Source organism: Oxyura jamaicensis, chromosome 3 (genome assembly GCF_011077185.1).
Source record: "Oxyura jamaicensis isolate SHBP4307 breed ruddy duck chromosome 3, BPBGC_Ojam_1.0, whole genome shotgun sequence".
Taxonomy (NCBI): Eukaryota; Metazoa; Chordata; class Aves; order Anseriformes; family Anatidae; genus Oxyura; species Oxyura jamaicensis.
In genome coordinates this window covers 75,838,408-75,859,235 of record NC_048895.1, presented here as the reverse complement: position 1 = coordinate 75,859,235, position 20,828 = coordinate 75,838,408, and the positions used below count along the sequence as shown (strand labels likewise).

The window sequence follows — 20,828 nt, the reverse complement described above, 5'->3', positions numbered from 1 at the left end:
CTGTCCCAGTGCTCTGTTACCCTCGCAGTAAAGAAGTACCCTCTCCTTTTAAGGTGGAACTTCCTGTGCTTCAGTTTGTGCCTGCTTCCCCTTGTCCTGTCACTGGGCACAACTGAAAAGAGACCAGGTCCACCTCCCAACAACCTCACCTTAGATATTTATATACGTTAATGAGGTCTTCCCTCAGTCTTCTCTTTTCCAGGCTAAACAGGCACAGCTCTCTCAGCCTGTCCTCATACGACAGGTGCTCCAGTCCTTTATCAAAAGAGGATATATCTAAGAGATTAGTCTCAAGATGAGGATATATTTATATGTCTGTGTATGTTTAGCAATAAAAGTTAGGGACATAAGACATTTCAATAAGAAAATGAATTGAAAGTGAATTTAGGCATCTCCAGGAGAACTTATTGGCTTGGTGGTTGTATGGGGATATCAATACTAAATGTAGGCACCTAAAATGAACCATTACATCTTACCTATATCCCTATATCCTTTCAAATCAAAGAGAGATCTCTTTGATATCATAAAACCCCTTAAGAGTCAAAAAAGGCTTTCCCACTCAACTGTCATAATAAAAATCCTCGCATCCCCGGATATACAAATATAATGATGGGACTTGCTTGCAGGTGTATTTCTTGGTAATAAGGTTGGTGCATTATGTGTTTTGGACAATATGGACCTGAAAATGATTGCATAGTATGGAAGTGAATAATAAGATGCCTCTAACTTCTTACCAACACTAGTGCAAGCAATTTTAGAGCAGGTAAAGTTTCATGGATTTGTTTCTAGTTGTCCTTCATTCATCATTGTCTTGAATGGCAAGATATAGAATGGTCAAGTTGTAGGATATCACCTGCTAAAGTGATGACTGCAATTTCACAAAGCTTGTGCAATACACTTTTGGACAGATCTAGATTTTCAATAAATAATATTGCTGCTAGTGATAAAGCAAACCAAGGACTTGTGCTTTCCTATGCTTATGACAAAGCTGCACAGTTGTGAGATCAAAGCATTTTTCGTCAATTTCAAACTCTTGTTTCAACCAGGCAAAGACGTAGTCTTGAATTTATTCAAACCGTTCTTTCCTAACAGAAATCAACATGAAAATAATGAGTCCCAAAAGGATTCCGATTACTTTCATTCCATAATTTCAGATGATAAAAACTGTGATAGATACTAATATAATATAAGTAGAAAGATGGACTAGATAAAACCAGCTGAACACTAGTCTGTCCTCAAGACCTAACAGGGAAGTAATAACATGCTTTTGAATATGTAGCAATGACTTTTGGCAGATATGCCGGATACTATTCCATAACACAGAAAACCATTGAACTTGATTGACTATTTAATCCATTTCTGAAAGAGCATCACTAAGGGAATGTTTATATTATTAATATTGTTTTTTATAGGCAGAATGACACAGTGTTGTCAAAATGCTAGTTCCTGCAATGCTGATTGCTAGATAGCTTACTATGTCCAGCTGCAGTACTGTTTTAAAAGTTAAGTAGAAATGTTGCTGATATCTACTGCGACTTTCTTCTCCCACATAAATATTTTGATTTGATTATATTAATTCTGTTTTGTTCTAAGCAAGAAGCAAGAGTACATTAAAATACAATGAGACACTGTGTTTGCAAAAAAAAATCAGTGGTTTGCAAATATAACATAAAAATACATATAAAAAAAGTATACTTTTTATTTATTAATGTCTCTTTAGATATAATGAGATATTTATTAACAGCATAACACTATTTATTACTTTTATTTAAGTTTGTACCTTAAGAACAATATTGGAAGTGTAATATTGCATTGGCTGATAAAATTCTGACCTGCATGTAATTTGGTAGATTTACACAAATTTTCTGTAAGGCTGTACTGGGTCTGGCTGGGATGTTAACTTTCCCTGCAGCAGCCCATACAGTGCTGCGCTCTGCACTTGTAGCTAGAACAGTGGTATCACACCGGTGTTGTGTCTGCTGCTGAGAAGTGCTGGCACAGCATCAGGACTGTCTCTAACCCTCCTAGGGGGTGGGCAAAAAAGTGAGAAAGAAACATCAGCAGGGCAGCTGACCTAAACCAACCCAAGGGATATTCCATACCAGATGATGTCACACTCAGCAATAAAAGGTGGAAAAAGGAAGAAGAGGGGAGGGGTGGGCTCTCGTTGCGAAAACGTCTGTCCTCCTCCTGAACTCCGGCCACGTGTGTTGACGCCCTGCTTCAAGGATGTGGTCAAGCATCGCTCATTTGTGGGAATTAGAGAGTAATTTCTTTCCTCTGCACTTCCACATAGCCTTTACTTGTTTTGTTTTGTTATTCCCTTCCCCCCCTCCCTCTTCCCCTTTCCCTTTTTTCCCTTTAGTTGAATTGTTTAATTAATAATAATATTTCCTTAATAATATTTTTTCTCTTTAATTAAATCATCCTTATCTCAACCAATGAGTTGTTCTTTCCTTTACTTCTTCCCCTCCTCATCTGAGGAGGGGCAGTGAGAGAGTGGTTGTGGTGTTCAGCTGCCTAGCATGGTAAAACCACCACAAAGGCCCAGATAGGTTAACACTCAGCTACATGGCAGCATTGAACAAAATAGGGCTTACATATATAAAGAGTTCTATAGATGTGGTAGAGAATATAAAACAATTCTAAAGAAATAGTGGTATGAAGAAGAAAAAATCCATAACACTTATATAAACATTATATGGCACAGGCGTTGTGCTACCCATTGGTAACAAAAGTTCAAGTTCATTTCTACACCTTTTTCTATGTCCTTGCATATGAGAGAGGACTATAAGGCCTTATAAAAACTATTTCCACTTTTTTTTTTTTTTTTTTTTTTTTTTTTTTTTTTTCCCTTGGTTGAAGTACCACAAAGCATATGGTACTACAAGCCTGCAGTTTTGCCTTTAGCACTTCTCAGTTCACTGTTGCCTTAGTTCAACCACTTAAATTAATCAATATAAAGATGGTTTTACTCTCTCCCAGTTTCTTCACTTCTGGAGATTAATATCACTAATTAAAGTCTTTCATAAACAGAAAGCTTTTGTTAAACATATAAATAAAAATATGCACACATGCAAACATGTTTGCACATGTTATGTGTCTCAACTTGGTCTCTACTTACCTGAGAAACTGTCCTTTGAAACTACATTCACTTTCAATTCATTTTCATATCAGTGTCTTACATGCCTACATTTTGTTGCTAGACATATGCTGACAAACAAAAATGTACTGATCCTGAGGAGACAATCCTGAAATAAAGTTTATTTATTTATTTATTTATTTATTTATTTATTTATTTATTTATATTTATTTATTTATTTATTTGTTTGTTTATTTATTTTTAATACTAAAAAGCCCTTAAGAATAAGAGAATCTTCTAGCATGTTCATCTTCCATTCCTGCAGAGAATCACGAAATATGAACATATGTTTCTGGCCTCATTTTGGAGGCTCAATATGACAGATTTTTTCAACAAGTGAGTTGTGACAATCATTACAATTACCACCACAGTCTGCTCCAAATGGAGGAATGGTAAGTGTCTATGATTTGCCTTCTCAGCCATATAGATTATTCTGTCTGTGGGTACACGTATGACTGAAAAAGCCAGAGAAAAACACTGTTGCATTGCACATAGTTCTGGTCTCAAAAAGAGGACAAGAAAGTGGGGGGAGCAGTACAACGGAAAAATGACAGATGAAGAAAAAGAGAGAGAGAAAGAAAGCCAGGATGAGACTGAGACTGTGAGGAAGAAGATGAACGAAATCTGCAACAATGACCCAATATATAAAAGGATGGAAATACCCAAGCCTGAAACAGTTATGGTCCAGTAGGTCTGGCAATAAGATCTTTCTGTTCTAGTCTTCTGCTTCTTTTTAATTTGACTACTTCCTACTATTCTTTCAATGTCCTTGTGGACCTGGAGAAGGGTTCTCCTTATGTGCAATGGTCTGGAAGAGACCAGCAGTAAGATGAGTTCAGGGACCTCAAAAAGGAGAAGGATGGTCACAGATGGGCTCTATATTATATTTTCCTGTTTTTCAAAAACCTTCAAATCTTTCCAAGATGACTTTTGTGCTACTGCTGGCAACCAGGACTTTGGGCAGATTCCTTAATGGATTCAACAGAAAGACTGACTGATAAATTGCGCAATAAACAGAAGCTCCCTATATAATATTCATAACATCTCTTTATTTGAACAGGCTATCAGAACTGCTAATATCAGCTGTAAGCAGTGGCACCAAACATTTTTGCTGCCTTTAAGAAAAGTTTCTTCTTGATTCATTGCTTTGAGGACTTCTGCTCTTAGGCTCTGTAGCTGCTTAGATAACATGAGTCTTGTGTTTTCCCTTCCTGCCAGCATCAGTGTAGCTATCCAATCCTGTCCCAAAGTCTTTTGGGCCAAAAGGCCTGCTCTGTCTTCTGTTTAGCTGTTATACTTAGCATTGGAATCCGAAGTGTAAACACACCTCTTTGGAGTACAAGAGATGAAATGTGTGAAGGTTGGGATCACTTAACTGATTACCAGAATATGAAGGACGATGGATGGTTATATCAGTGGTCAGTTTGACAACCTCCATTCCAGTAAATTTTCCCAGTGCAGAGAGGCCTCCTCACTGACTTTTCACCTGAAGATCTACATCTTCTCTTGCTGCTTCCCTTTCTGCTTTTCAAACTGATGCTCCACTCCAGGGTTTGTTTGCCTGGCTTAAAGGTGGATTATGAGATGGAAAGGTGTCAAATAGGACTGCATCCTTGGTCTGCATGGGTTTAATTGAAAATGATAAAATTAGAAAAAAACACAGAAATAAAGATCACTACCTCTGCACTATCCTCAAATACACACATGCATAAATCAATACATTTTGAAGAGGGACAGTGGCTTTAATTTTCAGACCCTTAACTGCCTGAATAAAGCAGCACAAAAGATGACAGGTTTGGAGCATTTTGGATGAAGATACTTTTCATCTGATACAGATACACTTGAGTGAGACTGTGAGCAAAACTCCCAGAAACTACTTTTATATTAATAAAAGTGGCTAATGTTGACAAGTGGAGCATGTGGTGGAAGGAGATTGTTGTCAGTATAAGTGGTGGTTACTGGAGAAGGGCTGTCACTGAGATAAAAATGAGGTGGAAAGTCTTCAGTTGGTGAAAAATGACATTGGTTCAATTGGTTTATTTCTGTGGAAGGGTTGGAGCATGAGTCCCTAGCTGTCAGAACACGCTATTCAATAGAGTGGGTTATAAGATATATTTTTTGTTTGTTGAATATTCTGTTAAGGGTGCGGATAATAGCATTAAACCTATCCATGAAAAGCCAACAGAAACATTTAGAAGTCAAGTATTGAGACTCCCAGTATTTATTGGCCTTGTTCCATGCACACAGCTCTTATACATGTCAGCATCTACCATGGCCTATGGCCCTGAGGTTTTATCCTTTCTGCGTTACTAGAGCATTACTTATTGAACAGTGAAAATTCTGCAAATGCTTTAGTTTCTTTGGAATTAGAAGTCTGAGACATTATTGGAAGCCAAACAAATATTAGAAAGTAGACCAAAGGGACATGGCCCCTTAGAAAATCCTCAGAGTCAGTCTGGATCAGAAGAAGGAGGTCTTTTTTTTTTTTTTTTTGTATATATTTTTTTTTCATTTTTTATGCATTTTATGTTTGACATAAAATGCATATCTGACTAAGATATTTCTAATTAATGGACATAATTGGAAGTCCACACCATACCACAGTGTGGTGCTCAGAACTGACTGCAGATGAATGCAGACAGACAGTTGAGGCTGAACTGTTCCCCATTCCTCCTCTTGGGGAGCTTTGGATATATTTGCTGTGTTTTTGGTACCTCTTTGGAAAACTACAGGAGGAAAGAAAACCCAGATCTTATCTGGAAGTGGTTAGATGCAGGTGGTTCAGAATAGCATAGTTCTCAGGGCTCAAAGCACTGAGCAGAGCTGGTGAGTGCGGCAATGGAGCAATGGAGCAATGGAGTGCGGCCAGAGGACCTGGTCTATGCCAGCCAGTGGCGCCTGCTTTTGGTAGCTAGAAGCTGACTGTGGTGTGGATAACTAGAACAATACTTAAGGATTTAAAATCTGCGTGGAAGTGGATGCCAGCTGTTAGTCCATCTAACATTACACAGGCGTCACACAGTTTTTGAAAACAAACAAACCCTGTGAGATTACTTGCATTTACAGCCTCATTTTTTACTGACATTTAGTTACATTTCCTCGGCAGCTCATGTTAATGTTACCTCAAGAGCAAATCCTCCCCTAACCATCTCTTCTTGTACCTCATCACATTTGTCTCCAATGTCTCAGGGACCATAGTACTGTAGCAAGAAATGCAAAAACCCAGGGGGTGGGAGGTGACTCCTCCAAGTTGAACTGGTCTGACATACTGCAACTTGCTCTCCTGGTGCATCACCTCCATCCAGCCTCTCTCCACTTCAGCTCAGCTCTCTAGATTCCAGCCAGGAACAGGTACCTGCAAGGTTATTGACAACCTGTACATCCGGTGGAGGTAGACGACAGGCTAAAATTCTTGTTCTGTGAAGGCTGTATTTATTTTCTGGTTTGTGTTCATATTGGCCTCCAAATAGATTACTAAAATACTATGAGGTTCAAAGCAGTGAGACACTGACAGACACAAAGTCTTTATGCTTATTTTTTCAGGGACCCAAAATGTGAAGCCATCCTTATGTTCAGATAATGTCTAAATTCTCTTCTGTATTCAGGTACCCTTAAAAACCCTGTCTCAGTGCGATCACTTACAGCCTTGGAAAATGAACTGTGGCAGATTTTTGTTGCAGCTTTCTCCAGATGCATTACGTTCTGTAGTCCTTCTGCATAAATGTGACAGTTGCAGTGACAAAGGGCAAGTAGAAAACTGATAGGAGATAATTATTACCTTGCTAGGTTCCAGCTTTCGACTTAAGGAAGTTCAAGGTCTGACGAAGGCAGGGATTTCAATAAAGAGAATATGGAAAGGAACACAAGTTTTGTCGTAGCTGCTTGAAAATAATTTCTGATGTTGAACCTTTAATTACTGGTTTTGATTGAAAGTATTCACTTAAAATCATAAGTGGTTTTCAGCAAGTCGCTAAGGTTGATCAGATTAATATATATAAAAATATACAATGAAAATAAGACTGTATTCATATCCAAATGCCATTCACAGAAATAACAAAACCACATTGCTGCTGCAAGCTATCCACCAGCAGAACTGCTGGTTACGATTGATTTCCTGGTATACAATCAAGTTCTCCAATAGCACAAATAGCAAAGGATAAAATGTCTGTGCTGATTCATTTACATGGCTGCAGTTATTCATATCATTGGGATGTTACCATGTCTTCAGGTTCTCACAGAGCAGTACCTTGCTCAGTTCTTCCTTGAGCCTAGGAAAGTAAAATGGGTCTACGCTGTCTTCTCTCCTGAAGGGACCACACCATTCACTGGCCTGCAGAGTGACCTGCAAGGATCTATTCCATAAAAGAGTTTGAGAAGAATATAACAAATCAAATTGTTCGGCCAGACAATGTATATTTTCAATCAAAATTCCTGTTTTATGGTATTTTGTCTTAAGAGATAGTCTACATAGTGAAGTTGGGATGCAATTGCTGCATATGTCACAGCACAGGCTAAGCTACTGTAAGCAACAAGTGCAGTGAATATGAGAGAACCTGCATGATGATATGTCCCGATAGTTTGGGTAAATATTTCCAAGTAATCTTTGCTTGAAGACCTGTCCTGATAATGCTGTCTTTCAGGCCATGATAGTTCTCTTCTCCTGTTTTTATATTCCAAGGCCCGTACACTGTAAATCGTAAATTTCTATGTGAATAAATCAGAAATAGAAGGGTAATTTTTATAGGTTTTTTTTTTCAGTACTATTGTTGAATTCTAGTTACGTTGTTAACAAAATTCTGTGCCTTTACATGTTTCTTGATTTAAATACTTACCATTCAAAATCCCATTCTAGAACTCATATTTATGTACTAAAACAAGTAAATTAAAACAGTTTATATAACTATGTTAAAAAGAAAGCCATATTTTGGGTAGAAAGGATGTCCTTTTGGCACCATGATCAAATTTTTGCAGGGCCAAGTTCCTTTCTCTGCCACAGGCTCCCCTGTGACCTCAGCCTCAGCCCTGCAGCAGTCCAAGTGTCTCCATGCTCTGAGCAACAGTCTTCATGCCTTCATGAACTTTTTCTAGCCCAGGTCCAGGTCCCTACCATAATTACAGACTTTGCAGGTTAATTACATGGCATAAAGGGCAATGTCCCTACCTGGGGTGAAATAATCTAGCTCTAGACCCTGCTCTTAACAGCCACCATACCTGAGGTGCAAGGAGGGGAAAGAGGTGTAAAATGGCAAAATCATGCTGCTCTGTGGCTGAGCACCAGAGAAACAGTCCCTGGTGGTGGCACAGCTTTCTGTAAACCTCAGGGATGCACTGAGGCATGGCCCTCAGAGCACATGGAGCAGCTAGATTTCTTTTTGCCTCATTGCTGAGATGAGCCCTTACTACAGGCAGATGCACCAGAGATTTTCCTCTGGTTGAAGTAAGCAGAATGAACACAAAGGCAAGTTCTGGTAATGTATTTATACGTGCATGGATTTGTTCTCCCCCTTGGTTCGGTTTTGTTAAAATGAGTGGTGATGTTGATTGATTATGCAATTGAGTTCCTATTTCTTCTCTCTAAAGCAGTGCAACTTACAAGTTTACTGTTCAATTCCCTAAAGTGCTGGTAGATCCTTGTTGCAAATGGGAACAACCACTCTCAAGCAGGTAAGGCAATAAAAATGTGGGCAATGTTTCTCTGCCACAAGTGAAACAGAGAAAGAGGCCACCGTGCATCAAGCAGAAAGATGAAAGCCATGCCAGCGATTAACAGGGACTAAAGTGTACTACAGCACGCATTTCCATCACAAACTGAAAAAGCCCTGTGTGAAGAAGCATGGAAATATTTTTTTTTAATATTGTAGTTCCCTGTTAATGCCTCTCTCAGTTTTCACACTCATATTCATTAGATGTATTGTTCTTAGCCATAAGGTGTTTTATGGATGTTAATTTAATGGGTTTTTGTCTTTACGGTTGCTTTGATATTTCCAAAGACCTGCAGATGTGCTGCACATTAAAGTCACAAACTCAGGGCTGCCCAGAATTAAATAAGAAAGCTGTCTGAAAAAGCAATGACACAGTTTAAATTGTATTCACATACTCAACCTCATGCTAATCTAAGAACCTTTGGCAATGTTAAGAGACTTTACCTCTGGTTGTGGAAGGTCAGAGACAATTGTACTTACTGTTGTCTGTCCTGGGATTAGCTGAGAACCTGTGTGGCCTCTGGCATATGACAGTTCACCCCAGATGCTCATAAAAGAGCAAGGGTCCTGCTGCTTTGTCTTTCTTGAGCAGCATCCCTGCTGTCACAGGCTCTTCCTCGATATATATAAAGGTTTTAAAAAAATAGGTGCAAGGTCTTAGTGCAGGTATGCAAACAGCTTGGTTGATCACCCAGTAATGAATGTAAAAGTCAGTTGAAACTCAGTGTACAAATACTTACAGATATGTCTGAGATTAGCATTTAAAGATTTTCTCTGTGCACTGCACAGTGTTTGCAGAACTGTATTGGAAATCATGTAAAAACTGCCTGTACCTTTTAACCACAGGTTCTTAGGTTGGGAAATATATATTCCAGATTGATTGTGTTTAAATCAGCTGTGTTTGTCACCCCTGTTTGCTCTGACTGTCTTTTTCTCTGAAAATGTTCCCAGTGTTATGATACCTGCATACTAGGGTAATACATTGCATACAATCTGAGCAAGATATGATTGTAGGATTTGCTACTGTATGTTTCTACTCAGAGACTGCAAATGTGAAGTTTTGTTGCTCCAAAACTGCAAATAGAGCTATAACATGAAGATTTCTGCAGGTTCTCAATGTTTCTGCAAAATATTGAGAAAGAAAGGATTTTTTATTAAACCATTTTAATGTGATGTTCAGCTGCTGGTCGCAGTGTGATGTTCTTTTTTTTGGAGGCACTGTTTTGCACATTCCCCAGTGATAAACAGCAGAAGATGGAGAGCACAAGCATGGTGAGAAGAAATACCTAATCCTATTTCATGCCCAGTTGCTGTTTGAATTTTGCTTTGCAAACTCAAAAACACCACACAGCAGGTACTTTCAAAATTAACTCTCCTTTCAGGGGGTCTAGTGTAATAGTACTTAAGTACGCTTTCTGGGGCTGAATTAGCTGTTTCAATTTTATGTTTGGCTTCAGCATTCATACAACTGTCTCTCTAGCCTGAAAAGCTCAATTTCCCTACCAGTCATGCTCTCTTTGTACCCTTTTCCCACTGCAGAGCTCGGCAGCCCTTGGAAGCCTGCTCCTAGCAGCTGGATTTTCCCCTCTCTGCCAGTTACTGCTCTTTGCAAATTCTTTAAATCACACCTTTGCCCAGGAGGTCAGAACAGAGAGTCAGATTTCTTTCCAAATTTCATCCAAAGTGTTAGCTAAGGGACCCTTCTAGTAATGTGTAAAACATCTATTACCAAGATTATGACTTCTGTTTGTTACCTATTCCGCAATACCTGTTGCTTCTCCTCTTATTTTCTTCAAATTCCTGATGCAGTACTGCTCCCAGCACTTTTGCTCTTGAGGGCACCAGGCTTTGTATTAAGACAGATAGACCACAGCCTGTTTGCTACTGAGGAAGAAAGGAGCTTTCAGAAGCAGTAAGCTTCTGCACAGAATCACTTGATTTTACACACTGCTACTAGATCATGGATGTAAAATTATAAATACTACTTACAGGAGTGCAACACCATGTGTCTGTGATTTTTGTTATTGCAGCTGTAAAATTATTAATTTAATAAAAATGAAACTATTTGATTTTCCTCAGAGATCTTCACAATAATCATAATAACTCTTGAGGTAATCAAGAATAAATATGCATTTCAAGGATGTTTAAAGTTGAGGTCTGCTAAAGTGTTTTTGAAAATTTAATAAAGCCATACAATTCTTTCAGAGGAAAGGGACTTCATACACTCATTTTATTACAGAAACAAATCCAGCAATACTATACAGTAGCCTGCAGAAATCTCTCTGCACTTCAGTAACAAAACCCTGAGCTCCCTGTATAAAGAGGGAGGTCTTGGGCTCTAATCCATTACTCTAATTAAAAATAAGCAGGGAAAAAAAAAGCCTAAATACCCTTGTGAGCATAAGCCAGAAGCCATGCCTCTTGATTATTTCCAGAAAACATCCATAGTAAAGAGCATCACAGCCAAGCTATCTTCTATTTATTTCTTACCTGGTCCCTCAACTCATTCCCTTCTTTTCTGCATGCTGTTCTATCTGCCCACACTGTGGTGAATACTGTCCTATCTTCCCCACTCCAGACCCTTTGTACTAGACTATATAACAGAAGGGAAAATAAGGCATTTTGCTTGGAAGTAAATCAGTTGATAAACATTCAGCTGATGAGACTTTGGTGCACCTGTAACTCAGGACGCCTGCTGGCTAAATTGTCACATAAAAGGATGCTTCCACCTCTTCTATCAGCTATCTTGTACTGAACGTACATCTGACTTCTTTTTAATTAATTTAAACAAGACAGAAACCATTTGATCTAGGTAATTACCAAGTAAGTACTGTAATTAAAATTCTCCTCACTGAAAATTATTATATATATATAAAACAAACAAACAACACAAAACAAAACAAAACCAAGTGTTTTAAAATGCAAAGTCATTTAGGTTAAGCCTTGGACAAAATTTAGCATGAAAGCATTGGTACTATATAAGTACAGATACATGGGGTTCCTCCGTACTAATTAATGATTAATTGTCTTCTAATAAAAAATTACATTTTATTAGAAGTATTTTTACTAAAATGTTTACAGGATGTGGTGTCATTCACGACCTGATCCAACTATAGAAATAATTGCTCTGACTTGTACAGTAGTTAGACCAGGGCAACAGTGACTTTTAAAGGACATACACAGCATGGATGCCCAAAGTGAAATATACTATTTTTGTATGGAGAATATCCCATGACCGTATTTTCCTGTTTCAGCCTATTTATGAATTTCAATGTATTGAATGTATATTCAGTGTTTCAGGCAAACTGAAACGAATGAAAAAATGTTCAAACAGGCAAAATGAAGCCTGAAAAAAGTATTTCAAAAGCAGGCAGAGAGCTCCATCTGCTGCTGGCCTGCTTGCTACAGCTAGCAGGCCAGCTACAGCAGATAAAACACTCTGTGGCACTCCCCTCTCTGCTCGACTATTCCCACTGTCTTATACATGTTGTGAAGGTGTCTTTGTTAATTAGGAATAGGAATATTATATGCAAAATATTTTCTTCTTTCTTCCAGTCCCTTCATTTTTGTTTTCCTCTTTATTATTATTATTAATAATAATAATAATATTTATTATTATTATTATGAATTGGCATCCTGAAATGTATGTTTTTGTGTATGGAAAAAATTGCTACTTCATCTTGTGATATAAAACTGTACCTCTCTTGGGCTTCTTCACCTCTGCAGTGTATTTCTGTATTTTCATGAATTAATATCTTCTGTAAAACACAGAACAGACAGCTGAGGCACACAAACCTAATCAGTATTCTTTATTCACCAGTATCATTCCTCTTTGCCTTTTGGTTTCACAGTAGCTTGCATAACAAGGACATATTGAGGTCAAAGCAGTATTGTGAGGGTTTCTCAGATACAGTAGAAAATTGTTAATCTGCTATAGCTCCGAAAGTGTGACTTCCTCTTTCTCATTCTACAGAATGATCAAAAGGCTAACACACTTTAGTACTCCAATACACAGCTTGAAAATACCTATGATTTATAGCAAAATAAATTGCAGTTCATAGTATAACTACAGTATAACTTTATAAGAAAGGGATGATCTACTGAAATTTAGAAACACGTTGATGATAAAGTACAGTGCTGATCAAAAAGAGTAGAAAGGACACGATAAATACTTTCATTAACTGATTTCACTCAGAGCTAGACTTAACTGTAAGTACAAACTTGAAGAGGACCTTGTGTAAAGGTACTACTTTATTTCAGAGAAGCATAGAAACATTAAGGTTGGAAAAGACCTCCAAGATCATCTGGTCCAACCATCTCCCTGCCACCAATATCACCCACTGAACCATGTCCCTCCACCACCTCCTTGGGCAACCTGTTCCAATGCCTGACCACTCTTTTTGAGAAGAAATGTCTCCTCATTTCCAACCTGAACTTTCCCTGGTGCAATTTGAGGCCATTTCCTCTAGTCCTATCACTGGTTACCTGTGAGAAGAGTCCGACCCCCAGCTCCCCACACCTTCCTTTCAGGTAGTTGTAGAGAGCAATAAGGTCTCCCCTGAACCTCCTCTTCTCCAGACTAAACAACCCCAGTTCCCTCAGCCGCTCCTCACAGGACTTGTGTTCCAGGCCCTTCACCAGCTTCGCAGCTCTGCTCTGGACACATTCCAGAGCCTCAATGTCCTTGTAGTGAGGGCCCTAAAACTGAACACGTGCGGCCTCAACAGAGCTGAGTACAGGGGGATGCTCACCTCCCTGGTCCTGCTGGCTACACTATTCCTGGTACAAGCCAGGATGCCGTTGGCCTTCTTGGCTACCTGGGCACACTGCCAGCTCATGTTCAGAAAAGCATCGACCAACACCCCCAGATCCTTTTCCTCTGAACAGCTTTCCAGCCACTCTGCCCCACACCTGTAGCTTTGTATGGAGTTGTTGTGACCAAAGTGCAGGACCTGGCACATCCCATTTACTAGCCATGCTGTTTGTTATTCTCAGTGCAATGAGTCTTCTTGGTTTAGGTCTATGCAGTCCCTCAGTGTGGCTCAAAAGATCTGTAGGGTGAATGAGTCAATACTGAGGTTTCTAGCTTTGTGCTATTATACATGCTTCCAGGGCGTTACTTCAGACTGGCTGCAGTCTGGTCACAAGGACTGGCTGCCTCTTAACAATTGGGTCACACTAAATCACTGCTGGAAGGCAACTCTCTTATTTGTTTTTATCCAGAATGAATCCCATCCAAGTACTCTGAGACAGCTTTGTGATGTCTACCAGTGTGGTAAGTGGGAATGCCTGGGAGAGCCTTTAAAAAGGCCCTCCAGTTGGGAGCTAAAAAGCTAGCCCAGAAGCTAAACTAATGCAGAACTATACCTTCCGCTCAAAAAGTCAGTATTTAATGCAAAAGATGGACTTTTAAAAGCTTCACTAGGTATATAGATTGTAGGGTAGATATTAAAGTGTATTTCAATCCCCAGTAGTCTTGCATTAAGTTTAGTTGGTACTCAGCTTTAGATGAAATGTGGGGATATAATTCTCAGTACAGCTGGAACACTGCTAGCAAGATTTTGTCTCTTTGAGCTCAGATGGCTCAAACTGCCTTACAGATCAGCACAAGCATTTTGAACAGAGGCTCTTCTCCCTTTCTTTCATCTTAAAGAAAGTAAGGGCTTCTCATAGATCTATATACCTCCCTACATTGAACACTGGATTATGACAGATCCTGAGGACAATATCTTTCATAATCAGAGATATTTATTTGCTTCTTAAGAAGTAACATGTATCACTTACATGTGATACTGCTTATAACTGGCAGTGGAATAGAATCCATTAAATTAAAAATATGCATTGAGAATATACCACAGCAGTGCCAACAACATTATCAGTCTGCTGCTGTCTTTGCATGAGCTGCCTGAAAAAGAATGAACAATAGTATCTCATTGAAGTATTTGACTAGATGCAGGCACTTATATGAGGATGTTAAAAATCTGTGCTTTTGCATAAAAATGTACTATACAGCTGTTAAAAAAAAAAAAAAAAAAAAAAAAAAAAGCAGAAGGCAATGACTACACCTGCAAAGAAATCCTGCAAGAAATATGTTATTAGTCAGAAAACTGATTCCAGTTATTTTGGCAGTGGGATTATGTAGGAAAAAGCACAATAGTTTGAACAGGGTGGGAGGGAGACAGGACAGATGGCGAGCTTCGCTGCCCTTGGCACTGGGTATTCTCTCATATCCTACTTCCTCCTTGTGCTTCAGTCTTCTCAGTTCTCTTCCCCATTCTCTAGAGATGCCCTTTCAGAGCCTCCTTGCTCTCCCCAGGAGGACAGGGAGGAGAGGGGACAGCAACAGGCAGCAGAGGAGATGCTTCCCTGTGGACAGGCAGAGGGATGTGTCTGTGCTGGTATACTCAGTGCACTGGAAACAGCAGGAAAGGTACTGCCACTTGGCCAAGGCAGATATAAGAGCAGCCACAGCTCTGCAGCAGGAGCGGAGGCAGACCCAATAGCTCATACCTAGTAGGTAACCTAGTAGGTACCTTCACCTCTACCTACCCAGGCTCCAGTTCCATCCCAGACTTTCCAAAATTGGCTGAAGCCACTAATGTGTTGGACTACTCCAACCCAGGGTTAGAGGGCTGGATGGAGAGATCCACAGACCATCAGTTCCACACTTCTGTTTTAACCAGTCTAATCGGATTAATTGGTTTTAATCAGTTATGTTAGTGGCAACTCCTGAGGTCATAAAAATAGTTGACTTCTATCTAGGGTAACAGCTGGGAGTATATTCAGACCATCACTAACACACATGGCACAATCCTTGTGTGACTTTGTTTGTGCTCGTTATCTCTACTGAGAAGAAGGGTAAACTCACCCCTAGCAGACTCCATGCTGTTAAGGTGCGGTGCTGTCAGTGCCAGAGGGACACATACATATTTTGCTCTGTAGTTTAGCACTTAGAATAAAATTCGGTTGGACCACTCAGATATCAGAAAATATATGGACTGCCTGGACTCTTGGGAACTCTTGATCAAAGGTTCAGGATAGTTGTACCTTTGAGTCAATAAGGAACATTCATCCTCATGGGAGGTATCTACTACTACTTTTACAAGGTTGAATAAAAACTTCATGTCTTTATCTTAAAAAGAGGAAGATGTAATAAATGGCAACAGATAATATAGGTCCTAGGGGAATAAAACATAAAAAAAATAAACGTAACAAAATTATGGAATAATTCTGAATACATATACTTTAGAATTATTTATATTATCTGAAGGATTGTAGGATTTTTTGTGCCATCACTAACTGCTTTTTTATCAATTCTTTTAGTTCCAGAAGAAATATTGCATATAAATCCAGACTTTTTTTCCTTTTCCCCTCCACTGCTATTCTTGTCACCCTACATTTTATATGAATAACACACAAGCTTAATGATATACCCTCTAGTAAAATGCACACACAAAGCTTTCCAGCATGAGATGCACTTATTAATTCTGAATCCAAGCGATGATTCTATCCAATAGGCTTCATTAAGCTCTGTGATGGCTTTAGGAAGAAAAACAAAACAAAACAAAACAAAACAAAAAACTTTCCATTTGTTATAACACAGAATGTTCCAGATGCAAAATTGGTAATAAGGTTAAGGTTATTTCTTAAAAATTGGTTTCACGTCTGAATGGACAGGATGAGCTTTGCTGGTTTTGGGGTCTGAATCACTTGACCACCAACAGGCACTTCATAGTGCTTCAGGTGCCCTACTGTATCCTGGCCAGCCTCCAGTTGCCACTCTGGAAGATCAAGGATACACTCAGGGTCTTTTGCATAAGGATATGTCATGGCTTTTGAATGGCACTGGATTTCTAATTTTCTGAAACTGAATAAAACTTTAAATGCTTTCAATTTCCTTTGGGTCTGAAACTATTCATGAAAGTGAAATGCTGCCCGTCTTCTATATCAGTATCCTCTGGGTGGACTTAACAACAATCCTCATAGGCAAAGAGAGCTGTTGCAGAGGTCTGCTTTCTAATCCCACAGTTGTGAAGTACGAAGGACCCACCAAGTGCTACCTGTGCCCCCACTTACACAACTCGCAGGGTCACTACAGGCTCTGGGATATCCTTTGAGCGATTATTTTCACAGTAGCTAGGGATTTTTATTTCTGCATCCCTTCAGAACAAACAGGTTAGTTTACATATGTTTTGACCACAAGTGAATCTTCTGAGTGCAGCATCTTCCCTACAAGGAATGCAATCACCAGTATTTTAAGGTGTCCAGAGTACTATGTTCATGCTGACAATGCTTACAAATTAAATGTATTGATCTGTAAAACAAAAATTTTTGATCATTTTAAAGTAGTTTTTTTTTTTTTTTTTTTTTTTTCTTACTTTTCTGGGGTCAGTTTTTTGACATATCCATTGCTCAAGAATCTATTGTTGCCACAACAGTTGCCACTGTTGCTTAAAAAAACCTAGATCTGATTTCAAAGCAGTACACAGATCAAAGTGATCAAAAGTGAAGATCTAATTTGTCAGAATATTCATTTTATTTTATCAGTAAAAAACAATATTGTGTTGCTTCATATCACTATTGTTGTTATTTCCCTTGGAACTACTAAAATTTTCAGGAAAAGACAATATTTATGGGATCACATAGGCATTAGCATTATGATAATGAATATTCCAGATGAAGGTTATCAGTTCACGGAAAACAGTTGATAAAAACTGCATACTTTATATTTCTGCATTTATTTTGTAGAGCTGACAAAATCAGTGTCAGTGGCTCTCTACATTAGGTATCAAGAAACATACTGCTTCAAACTGAATTTGACAACTGCAAGTAGTCCCTATTATAGCCTATATGGTGCTAACAGCTCATTAGAAGAAATTTATTCAAAGGTTAAACCAATTTCATGTATTTGTGAAAGAAGACTGAGGGAGCGATCTCTAAAACCACAAGATTATGAACTGCAAGTGCTCCTGGGGCTAGCCTAGCAGGGGTGTGTTCCCTAACCTGAGCTGCTTGAGGAGGTGGTAAGGACCCAGAAAAGTATACCTGGCTCTGGCAGCAGAAGTACAGCACCCTCATAGGATGCCCTACCTGATTTCTCTTCCTCCCACCAGGGCCTTACAACACAGTGTGTCCTGGTTTCAGCTAGGATAGAGTTAATTTTCCTCCTAGTAGCTGGTAGGGTGCTATGTTTTGGATTACGATGAGAAGAGTGCTGATAACATGCTGATGTTTTAATTGCTGCAGAGCACTGCTTACACTAAGCCAAGGACTTTTCAGCTCCTCGCTGTCCTGCCAGCGGGCAGGCTGGGGGTGCAGCAAGAGCTGGGAGGGGACAGACCCAGGACAGCTGACCCAAACTGGCCAAAGGGGTATTCCATACCATCTGACGTCATGCTGAACAATATATAGGGGTGGTTAGCCGGGGTGGGGGGCCGGCTGCTCGGGGTTGGGCTGGGCATCGGTCAGTGGGTGGTGAGCAATTGCACTGTGTGTCACTTGTTTTGTATACATTATTATTATTAGTACTATTATTATTATTATTTCCTACCTTAATAAACTGTCCTTATCTCAACCCACAGGCTTTGCTTTCCCGTTTCTCTCCCCCATCCCAGAGAGGGAGGGGGGAGGGTGAGCAAATGGCTGTGTGGTGTTTAGCTGCCGGCCAGGTTAAACCACGGCACAGTGCCCTTCTGTCACCTCCACGTGTTCTCTGTGTGAGAAACAAAGTTGTGGTTTTGCAGTAGAGAATTATTTTTCTTTATTCCAAGGTAGTTGTGTAGTCATAATAAGGAGAAATGCCAAGTAGATAAGTGGACTGTAGAAGGCCTCACTGTTCCAAAATAAGGTGGAAGCTTGAGAAAAAGAGGATGAGCAGTGTGAGAACAGTAAAACAAAGATCTCAATTTCTCAAAACATAAGAAAGGAGAAATTAAATGGTTGAAAAAAAGAAAAATTGTACATATATGGTACAGAGGAGCGTCGAGTAGCTTGTGAACCTGTAGTACTCAGCCAATGAGGAAACAGTGGAGGTGATCAGGTGTTGGGTAATAGGGAATACAAGGTTATGATTTGTTAACTAAAATGTGCTCCTGATTGACAGGACGCCCGCCATTGTAATTGTGAATAAAATAGCTTCACAGAAGACCCTGTCTGAAGAAAATTATTTGAGATTTTTCTCACAATCTGGGGGCTCGTCCGGGATCTTGTCGCCTGCTGAAGATTTATTGCCACCACAGACAGGAAGGTGCACCCCGCTGATTTCAGCAGTCCCGCTGGGGGTGGTGGGCTGTCTCGGTATGGCCGGCAAAGGACTGAGACTGTTAATTTGAAGACAGGCTCTGCAAAGCTCTGGGGAGAAGGGAGGCCAGCACAAACATACACAGACACAGCCCACATATAATCCAGCCCGGATCGGGAACAGGCACTGGCATTACTGCTGATAACTTGGACTGGGAAGCTGTGCATGGACCGAGGTAAGGGAAACTTTACCGTATCTTGCCTTGGGTTGGGTTCGGGAAGAGTCTGGTGTGTGAATGTGTGTGTGTGAATGAGAGGCACTTTTAGTGTGGAGCGAATGTGAAGTCCCGATCCGTGAGGCTCAGTAGTCCTGCGAGGGGACGAATGAAGTCCCCTCGGCTGGAGAGGGATGAAGTGAAAGAGAGAGGAGAGGAGTGAAAGAGAGTCTCGGGGGGTTTGGCCCCTTAGGTGTACAGTACCCTGAGCATGGTGAAGTGAGGTGCTCGGCCATACACCCCACCTCTGTCCTAATCCTAGGTGAAGGCATGTGGTACCCTGTGGGTGGTAAAGTCCACAGGAGCACGTCAGGAAGAGCTGGGGATTAAGGGTTGCAAGAGTCAGCAGGGTGGGGTTGGAGATCCTGGGATTGTGCCTAAAGATAGCCCTTTGGAGAGAATGCTACCAGAACCTTGCCGTGTGAATCCAATATACTGAAGCAGCTAGGTCATTACAGGCCTGTAAAGTATCAAGGCTTAAATTAACTAATGAAACCCTAAGTGTGATGGGGTTAGAAGGGACTGGGATAACAGTGCCACTTTTTGGGGACACCATGCTGAGACTAGGGATAGAATGATCACTGGGCAATTATTGTATGCACCCGAGGCAGGGACTAACTTGTTGGGAAAGGATTTGATACTGAAATTGGGCATTAAATTGTTAGACTGGAATAAAAGTGTTATTAATGGGGTGCTCTCAGACCCTGAGAGCAAAGATATATTTGCCTTTGAGTGGAAAGACTTGGAAATGGGGTGGAAGCAGCAATACAGATGGACAATTTTATCTCAGGGGTTTACAGGTCCACCAATTTATTTGGGCAAGTTCTAGAATAAATTTTGGAGTAATTCCAACCTCCAAAGGAGGTGTTACTGGTACAATATTTCGATGATCTTTTATTGTTAGGACAGGAGAAAACAGTTGTGAAGGAAGCCACTAACAAACTATTCAACTTTCTGGGAAAACAGGGCTTGAAAGCACTGGAAAATAAATTAAAATTCGTAGAAAAAGTAGTCAAATATTTAGGGCATCTTGTGTCTGAGAAGGAATGAAAAATAAATCCAGAGAGGATTCAGGGAATTGTTGAGCTACCCCTACCCAAAACTAAAAAGAAGTAAAAGTTTTAAAAGAAAGAGGTTTTTAAGGAATTAGGAGTCACAAATTCCAAAGGAAAACAGATACTCCCTGATGGGAGAGAAGCGTTGAATAAAGTGCTAATGAGGCAAATATTAACTGTTTTACATCAAGAGGGTCATTGGAGAATTCAAGCAACGTGTGATGCTGTGCTGTGCTATGGAAATATGTATGTGTAGGAATATATATACTCTGGCTGAACAAGTATCCAGGAGTTGTGTAGTATGTCAGAAGGTAAACAGGAAAATTATCTGCACTCAGCACAAGGGGAGCGAGAACCAGGAATTCAACGCTTCCAAAATGTACAGGTAGATTTTACAGAACTCCTTAGAGTAGGT

General features: G+C 39.8%; 1 long non-coding RNA gene across 1 annotated transcript; it reads right to left on the bottom strand.

Moving 5' to 3' along the window:
• Nucleotides 1-214: 214 nt before the first annotated feature.
• LOC118165015 lies at nucleotides 215-19,984 on the bottom strand. Its single transcript, XR_004749810.1, has 4 exons — nucleotides 19,795-19,984; nucleotides 15,367-15,377; nucleotides 14,569-14,573; nucleotides 215-227 (listed from the first exon to the last, which is right to left on the bottom strand). It is a non-coding gene; the product is annotated as an uncharacterized LOC118165015 (long non-coding RNA).
• Nucleotides 19,985-20,828: the final 844 nt, after the last annotated feature.